Source organism: Nerophis lumbriciformis, linkage group LG25, assembly GCF_033978685.3.
Source record: "Nerophis lumbriciformis linkage group LG25, RoL_Nlum_v2.1, whole genome shotgun sequence".
NCBI classification, from domain to species: domain Eukaryota; kingdom Metazoa; phylum Chordata; class Actinopteri; order Syngnathiformes; family Syngnathidae; genus Nerophis; species Nerophis lumbriciformis.
In genome coordinates, this window is record NC_084572.2 from 12557501 (window position 1) to 12567500 (window position 10000).

At 40.0% G+C, this 10000-nt stretch overlaps 1 protein-coding gene across 4 annotated transcripts in view; it reads right to left on the reverse strand.

Annotated features, from left to right (window-relative positions):
• Positions 1–10000, reverse strand: part of rab11fip4b (RAB11 family interacting protein 4 (class II) b) — a 102645-nt gene that overhangs the window by 75883 nt on the left and 16762 nt on the right. For all 4 annotated transcript variants that reach the window (XM_061983752.1, XM_061983749.1, XM_061983750.1 and 1 more), the window contains one exon: positions 8783–8861. The gene's annotated coding sequence lies outside the window, so the exon portion shown is untranslated. The remainder of the gene's footprint in view (positions 1–8782; positions 8862–10000) is intronic.

Sequence of the window (10000 nt, forward strand, 5' to 3'; positions counted from 1 at the left end):
CATTTTCAACCCATATTCAGTTGAATATGCTACAAAGACAACATATTTGATGTTCAAACTGATAAACATTTTTTTTTTTTTGCAAATAATTATTAACTTTAGAATTTGATGCCAGCAACACGTGACAAAGAAGTTGGGAAAGGTGGCAATAAATACTGATAAAGTTGAGGAATGCTCATCAAACACTTATTTGGAACATCCCACGGGTGAACAGGCAAATTGGGGACAGGTGGGTGCCATGATTGGCTATAAAAGTAGATTCCATGAAATGCTCAGTCATTCACAAACAAGGATGGGGCGAGAGTCACCACTTTGTCAACAAATGCGTGAGCAAATTGTTCAATAGTTTAAGAAAAACCTTTCTCAAACAGCTATCGCAAGGAATTTAGGGATTTCACCATCTACGGTCCGTAATATCATCAAAGGGTTCAGAGAATCTGGAGAAATCACTACACGTAAGCAGCTAAGCCCGTGACCTTCGATCCCTCAGGCTGTACTGCATCAACAAGCGACATCAGTGTGTAAAGGATATCACCACATGGGCTCAGGAACACTTCAGAAACCCACTGTCAGTAACTACAGTTGGTCGCTACATCTGTAAGTGCAAGTTAAAACTCTCCTATGCAAGGTGAAAACAGTTTATCAACAACACCCAGAAACGCCGTCGGCTTCGCTGGGCCTGAGCTCATCTAAGATGGACTGATACAAAGTGGAAAAGTGTTCTGTGGTCTGACGAGTCCATATTTCAAATTGTTTTTGGAAACTGTGGACGTCGTGCCCTCCGGACCAAAGAGGAAAAGAACCATCCGGATTGTTATAGGCGCAAAGTTGAAAAGTCAGCATCTGTGATGGTATGGGGGTGTATTAGTGCCCAAGACATGGGTAACTTACACATCTGTGAAGGCGCCATTAATGCTGAAAGGTACATACAGCTTTTGGAGCAACATATGTTGCCATCCAAGCAACGCTACCATGGACGCCCCTGCTTATTTCAGCAAGACAATGCCAAGCCACATGTTACATCAACGTGGCTTCATAGTAAAAGAGTGCGGGTACTAGACTGGCCTGCCTGTAGTCCAGACCTGTCTCCCATTGAAAATGTGTGGCACATTATGAAGCCTAAAATACCACAACGGAGACCCCCGGACTGTTGAACAACTTAAGCAAAAATGGGAAAGAATTCCACCTGAGAAGCTTAAAAAAACGTGTCTCCTCAGTTCCCAAATGTTTACTGAGTGTTGTTAAAAAGAAAGGCCATGTAACACAGTGGTGAACAGGCCCTTTCCCAACTACTTTGGCACGTGTTGCAGCCATGAAATTCTAAGTAAATTATTATTATTTCCTATGTTTTGCATATTTATAGACTGTCGCACTGATACTGGAGTTGCTTTTAATCTCACTGTACCTGTGTATCGTGACAATAAAAGGCATTCTATTCTATTCTATATATTGAGAACAGATTAGAGACAGATTTCTAAGAAAATAAATGGTTCAAATTCAATTTTTTTCCAATTTGTAGATCCTTCTGGGACACAAAAACATTTGAAAAAATATACCTGCTGCTTCAAATCCTCAAATGAGTAAACAGATTGAAATCCTCAAATGAGTAAACAGATTGAAGGAAAAGATAATTTACCGGCCTGTAAAAAGATAACAGCTCCTTGTTAAAGGCAGCAGCAGATAGTGACAGTGTTGTATTTCAACAGTGAGTGAATATTTCAAGAGCACTTCTCTACCAAAATGTTATACAGCAGTAGTAAAAAGACACTTAGCCTCACTAAAACCAGTCATGCTAAAAGACAAACATTTGACACTCAAATGACTCCAATGCAAAACAAAAAACAAAACATGTTTTACCCAGTAATGTATGATTCATTTATATTACACAGCAAAGACTACACAAAAAGAGGATGTTAATTGAGTGACTACTTACACAATAAGGTCAATGAGCCTTCTTCACTACCATTACATCATACTTCAATAAGTTTTATTGGGTATATTGTGATTTAATGACATCCCAAATTACAGTAATAACACTGTGCGATTATTCAGAATCTTTATATCTAATATGGATTATCATACAAAATGTAAAGTTTGCATTTAAAACTTTATCCAACCTGTGCCACATATGTATTAGTTTGTGTGTGTCAATAAATATTTTTGAAGGCACTATGTGACAATATGAGTAATTTAAAAGCACATTGAAAATACAATTAAAAAAACCCCGATTAAAACATCATTTAAATCTATACATTTAATTTGCAGATTACATATTAGAAGCCTCTTATTAATAAACACATACTTAAGAGATGGTTAAATATTGGTGGCATATTTGCAGCTACACACCGCCACCCTGTGGGTATTTGGTCTTACTACACTCAAGTCAAATGTTGACATTCATAGTGCACGTGAATGTTTCTGCTGTGCTTTTGACACATAAAAATAAAATAAACATGTTAAAAAATCTACCTCTAACAGACAGACTGTATAATATGTCCAGCAGAATCAAAGCGTCAGCTAAGTGGCTGTAGGACAAATTGTAAACAAAATGCTTATTGCCAATTATTGTTATACCCTAGTCCAGGGGTGTCAAACTAATTTTAGATCGGGGGCCACATGGAGAAAAATCTACTCCCAAGTGGGCCGGACTGGTAAAATCACGGCACGATAACTTAAAAATAAAGACAAGATAGCTTCTCACCCTATCTCTAAGGGAGAGCCCTGCCACCTGGGCGGAGGAAACTCATTTCGGCCGCTTGTACCCATTATCTTGTCCTTTTGGTCATAACCCAAAGCTCATGACCATAGGTGAGGATAGGAACGTAGATCGACCGGTAAATTGAGAGCTTCGCCTTCCGGCTTAGCTCCTTTTTCACCACAACGGATCGATACAGCGTCCGCATTACTGAAGACGCCGCACCATCTCACGATCCACTCTTCCCTCACTCCTGAACAAGACTCCGAGGCACTTGAACTCCCCACATGGGGCAAGACTAAATTAGTCCGATTTCTTTAATAGTTCGGCTCTAAATAAGCCCCTTACAGCCCATGGAAACACCTTAATCCGATCGTGTTTGTTTTTTAAAAAGTCGTACTAACACACCTGGATTATGCGGTTGGAAACCAGATCTCTTGAGGGGGTGTGTGCGGCCAAGAGAACCATTCGAATCACGCATGCGGCAGTCTCCACGCGCGGGATGCAATTACCAGATACCATTCAATAAAAATAGCAACAATTGTAATGAAGAGGAGACTGTTTATTTGCTTCACAAATTAAAATAACGTTTTGAAGTGCAACGATGGTAGAAAAAAAAAGAAACAGAGATTTATTTAAGACTCGGATTCCCGGACTAAATAAGAATGAGATGAAAGAGAATGAAGCAGGTATATTAAAGGCAAATAATAAAGAGTACACCAACATTTGTGCCCTGCCAACTGATTAACTTGCCGCACAATGGGCAAGATAGTCCAGAACCATCATCAGTTGGAGACGTCTCTGCGCTGCTGACTTGTCTCTACTCAAGATGATCCCCTGCTGGCCCCACTATGGACTGGACTCTCTACTCTCCCACTGTTAACTAGATCCACTCAACGTCCATTGCACCAGTCACGGAGGGGGGGTCGAATGTCCAATTCTGATTTTTTTATAAAATCCACTCTTCTTAGTGGATGTTCATATTACAAACCCCGTTTCCATAAGAATTGGGAAATTGTGTTGGATGTAAATATAAACGGAATACAATGATTTGCAAATCCTTTTCAACCCATATTCAATTGAATGCACTACAAAGACAAGATATTTGATGTTCAAACTCACAAACTTAATTTTTTTTTTGCAAAGTATAATTAACTTAGAATTTCATGGCAGCAACACATGCCAAAGTAGATGGGAAAGGGCATGTTCACCACTGTGTTACATGGTCTTTCCTTTTAACAACACTCAGTAAACGTTTGGGAACTGAGGAGACACATTTTTTAAGCTTCTCAGGTGGAATTCTTTCCCATTCTTGCTTGATGTACAGCTTAAGTTGTTCAACAGTCCGGGGGTCTCCGTTGTAATATTTTAGGCTTCACAATGACCCACACATTTTCAATGGGAGACAGGTCTGGACTACAGGCAGGCCAGTCTAGTACCCGCACTCTTTTACTATGAAGCCACGTTGATGTAACACGTGGCTTGGCTTTGTCTTGCTGAAATAAGCAGGGGCGTCCATGGTAACGTTGCTTGGATGGCAACATATGTTGCTCCAAAACCTGTATGTACCTTTCAGCATTAATGGCGCCTTCACAGATGTGTAAGTTACCCATGTCTTGGGCACTAATACACCCCCATACCATCACAGATGCTGGCTTTTGAACTTTGCGCCTATAACAATCCGGATGGTTCTTTTCCTCTTTGGTCCGGAGGACACAACGTCCACAGTTTCCAAAAACAATTTGAAATGTGGACTGGTCAGACCACAGAACACTTTTCCACATTGTATCAGTCCTTCTTAGATGAGCTCAGGCCCAGCGAAGCCGACTGCGTTTCTGGGAGTTGTTGATAAACGGTTTTCGCCTTGCATAGTAGAGTTTTAACTTGCACTTACAGATGTAGCGACCAACTGTAGTTACTTACAGTGGGTTTTTGAAGTGTTCCTGAGCCCATGTGGTGATATCCTTTACACATTGATGTCGCTTGTTGATGCAGTACAGCCTGAGGGATCGAAGGTCACGGGTTTAGCTGCTTACGTGCAGTGATTTCTCCAGATTCTCTGAACCCTTTGATGATATTACGGACCGTTGATGGTGAAATCCCTAAATTCCTTGCAATAGCTGGTTGAGAAAAGTTTTTCTTAAACTGTTCAACGATTTGCTCACGCATTTGTTGACAAAGTGGTGACCCTCGCCCCATCCTTGTTTGTGAATGACAGAGCATTTCATGGAATCTACTTTTATACCTAATCATGGCACCCACCTGTTCCCAATTTGCCTGTTCACCTGTGGGATGTTCCAAATAAGTGTTTGATGAGCATTCCTCAACTTTATCAGTATTTATTGCCACCTTTCCCAACTTCTTTGTCACGTGTTGCTGGCATCAAATTCTTAAGTTAATGATTATTTGCAAAAAAAAAAAAGGTTTATCATTTTGAACATCAAATATGTTGTCTTTGTAGCATATTCAACTGAATATGGGTTGAAAATTATTTGCAAATCATTGTATTCCGTTTATATTTACATCCAACACAATTTCCCAACTCATATGGAAAGGGGGTTTGTACAAACAAAAAGCGATTTCTAACGTGAATGCAATCTGACCCGCATGCGGACATGATGTCATGAAGTCACCTGCACTACATCGTTTACAGAAGTAAAAATGGCTTCATCTCTAGTCGGTCTCAGTACTTGCGCATTTGTGGCAATTTCAAGGATTTTGTGCAATTAAAGACAACATTTTCTGAACCGAATTATTGCGCGTAGAAGATTAAGAAAGAAGAGGACACGTATTTTGGCTCTTGCAGTTTTACGGGATAATTTGCTTCAATGTCTGTTTGTAGAGTGTGTCTGTGGGCGAGCAGTCAGATTGGAGTGGTGGAGGATTGATGTGGGTTCCTTAAACATATTGTTTTCTGCTCAATTGTCAACTATTTATTTTGTAACCGTTTATTTTGGTTAATAATTATGACACTCATCGCTTTTTGGTGACGGTCTGATCAGATGAATGCAACCTGAGCGCGGGCGTGTTCACATTGGGAATGCATGGCATATATATCCGATTGATTTCCACATACGAAAGAAGCCTGGGTTGGATATGAAAAATTTGAAATTTGCACTGTTCACACAGACATGAAAAAATCCGATACAGGTCACATAGGCAAAAAAAATCGGAATTGACCTGCAGTGTGAACAAGACCATAATCATGTCAATGGGAACTTAGTAATTCCGATTTTTTTCAATTCAGACACAGGCCTCTTTTGTACGTGGATATAAATCAGATATGTATAATTTGCGATTGTAGTCTGAACTATCGGGTTGCGTTCATCCGACAAAAATATTTCTCTAAAATAGACGGTTGCAAAATAAATTGTTGACAAATGAGCAGAAAACATGCTAAAAATAATATGTTTCAGGAACTCAATATTCCACCACTCCTGTCTCTGACCGCTCGCCCTCACGCTCTTCGGAGCAGACGTCCAATCAGATGTCCCACAAACTGTGAGAGCCAAAATGCTTGCTCTCTTCCTTCTTAATCTTCTACGCACAATAATTTGGTTCAGAAAATGTTGACTTTGATTGCACAAAATCCTTGAAACTGCCATAAATGCACCAGGACTGAGACCTAGTAGAATTGGAGCAATGTTTATTTTCGTAAACACTGCGACACATACGACGTCATGACGTCATGTCTGCAGGCGGGTAAGATCGCACTCACATTTTTTTTGTAATATGAATGACTACATAAAGAAATAAACGTGGGGCGTGAACGTAGCCACAGTGTAGGTAGGGTGTTGGTAAACAGTACTGTTAGTTACGCAGCATGCCTTACGTTCTGTAGGTTGGTGTGTAATTTTATGTGTATGTTCATGCGTAGGCGTTTTCTTTGATGTTGTGTTGCAGTAAATATGGTTGCATGATGTGTTCTACATGTGTGAACTTTATTTTGTTATTGGGGCTGGCCGATATGGCAAACATTTTTTTTAATTTAAAGGGGAACATTATCACCAGACCTATGTAAGCGTCAATATATACCTTGATGTTGCAGAAAAAAGACCATATATTTTTTTAACCGATTTCCGAACTCTAAATGGGTGAATTTTGGCGAATTAAACGCCTTTCTATTATTCGCTCTCGGAGCGATGACGTCACAGCGTGACATCACATCGGGAAGCAATCCGCCATTTTCTCACTTTCGTCGGTGTGTTGTCGGAGGGTGTAACACGAACAGGGACGGATTCAAGTTGCACCAGTGGCCCAAAGATGCGAAAGAGGCAAGAAATTAGACGAAATTTGTTCAAAATACGAGGCTGTGGGGAAAGCCGACGAAATGGTCAGTCGTTTGTTCCGCACACTTTACCGACGAAAGCTATTCTACGACAGAGATGGCAAGAATGTGTGGATATCCTGCGACACTCAAAGCAGAAGCTGACATCAACTCCAAAACTGAACAGATCAGCTTTCAGGGAAAGAGAGCGGATGAGGGTATGTCTACAGAATATATTAATTGATGAAAACTTTATTCATTACTCGCGGTTTTACGTAAATTATTATACATAAACTGTGTTTACCAATGGGTTTCACGGTGGCAGAGGGGTTAGTGCATCTGCCTCACAATACGAAGGTCCTGAGTAGTCTTGGGTTCAATCCCGGGCTCGGGATCTTTCTGTGTGGAGTTTGCATGTTCTCCCCGTGATTGCGTGGGTTCCCTCCGGGTACTCCGGCTTCCTCCCACCTCCAAAGACATGCACCTGGGGATAAGTTGATTGGCAACACTAAATTGGCCCTAGTGTGTGAATGTGAGTGTGACTGTTGTCTGTCTATCTGTGTTGGCCCTGTGATGAGGTGGCGACTTGTCCAGGATGTACCCCGCCTTCCGCCCGATTGTAGCTGAGATAGGCTCCAGCGCCCCCCGCGACACCAAAGGGAATAAGCGGTAGAAAATGGATGGATGGATGTGTTTACCAATTATTTCGCTTAAAAACATTTATTTTTTTCAATCATTCGAGTACATTCGGGTAGTCTTGTGTAATGAAGTATTTTGTGTCTATTTAGGTAGTGCTGAAATCGCAGAAAAATATATGTTCTTAGCGCGCCTGAAATGGGCTGTCTGCACTCTCAAAGTGCATGTTGTTGCCAAATGTATTTCATATGCTGTAAACCTAGTTCATAGTTGTTAGTTTCCTTTGCCAAACAAACACATACCAATCGTTGGTTAGAAGGCGATCGCCGAATTCGTCCTCGCTTTCTCCCGTGTCGCTGGCTGTCGTGTCGTTTTCGTCGGTTTTGCTTGCATACAGTTCAAACCGATATGGCTCAATAGCTTCAGTTTCTTCTTCAATTTCGTTTTCGCTACCTGCCTCCACACTACAACCATCCGTTTCAATACATTCGTAATCTGTTGAATCGCTTAAGCCGCTGAAATCCGAGTCTGAATCCGAGCTAATGTCGCTATATCTTGCTGTTCTGTCCGCCATGTTTGTTTGTATTGGTATCACTGTGTGACGTCACAGGAAAATGGACGGGTGTATATAACGATGGTTAAAATCAGGCACTTTGAAGCTTTTTTTTAGGGATATTGCGTGATGGGTAAAATTTTGAAAAAAACTTCGAAAAATAAAATAAGCCACTGGGAACTGATTTTTAATGGTTTTAACCCTTCTGAAATTGTGATAATGTTCCCCTTTAAATTACATTTTTAACTTGCCTGTTTAAAAAGCATCTTCACTAAAAACTAAATAATGTTACTAACATACTAAGCAATTAAAAAAGGACATACATAAATAAGATGATCATAAAAAAATATTTAATTAGTTTAATCAACAGTAAAACAAATGTAAAAAAATACAAAATCATATTTTTGTGCATGGATGCAAGACCCAAAACAAACAAACTGCCTTGTCGGGGATGATGAAGACCTTTTTAAAATCTAATCATTACTATTTTCAAATTATGATGCGACATATACGCTGGTAACATCATTGCTACTATCAAATGTGCAAGAAAGAGGTGACGCCTTGTGAAGATTTGTGTGAACATTCTAATCTAAGCATAATTTTAAACAGGACAGTATGAACCTAACCTTACCTTAAGTTATTACCAGCAGAATCATATAGGGCTGTAATGAATTGTGCTCCACTTTTCTTTTTCAGGACGCCAACAAAACCTGTAAGAAAAATGAACATTATTACTAGACTGCATAGGAGCAGATTAATGCCAAGAACCGCAACTATAAATTGTTAACTCTCTGAAGCTGGCAAACAAACTCAACAACAAAGAAACAAAACAATACAGTGAAGTGGGCAACGTCAAACTGATGTAAATAATAGAAACAGTCACTTTGAGAGTTGAAATGGAGGATGCAGAACTTAACATAGCAACCGCCGTGGTCCATTAACTGTATTCCACAATAAATAATAGAGTATTATAACAGTAGACTCCAGGGATAAACTGGAGTGTGTCGGGTAATAATAGAAGCATCCAGCTTTGTCGTTCACACATTGGGACACTTTAATTACAATCAAATGGGAATAAGCATCTTGTTATTCCTGGCAGGTCACACAGTGTGTGATCTCTTCATTCCTGCGTCCTGGTTTGCGCCATACAAGTTAGCGGATAAGCTGACCTGGTTAAACAGAGACGCTCGGTTTGAGCCCCAAACAAAGAGAACAGAGCTACCGCAGAGGGAACATATCAAGCATAAACTCAACGTTTGATTGCATTTTGTGCTCAAGTAGAATTTGGGTTGAAATACGCCTTTAATGTCGGACTAAAACAAAAAGTACATTCAAAATGGCTCATTCCACACCCGTGTAGCTTAAGTGGGTCACAAAGTGATGTGCTGCACAGTGAGTTATCTTTAGATATTTTTGAGGTCGCAGAGGAGGTTACAGGACAATAAATGAGGACAGGGCATAGGTTGCGGTGGATCTCCAAGTAAAGGAGCCTGTCGTATTTACTCATTTAGGATAACTGCGTAGTTCGTGCAGCATAACACTTTTTAAAGAAGGAATGCTTGAGCATGTGTATCTGTATACTGTATACGCTCTTTGTGTCACACATAGACCACCTAATAGAGCAGTACACTGGACCTGCTAAATTTAAATGAAGCTGTATGAGCTGAAATCTATTATACTGTACACACACACACACACACACACACACACACACACACACACACACACACACACACACACACACACACACACACACATTTATAAACACACATATACATGTACACACATATACTGTGTATGTATTTATATATATATATATATATATATATATATATATATCCTATATCCT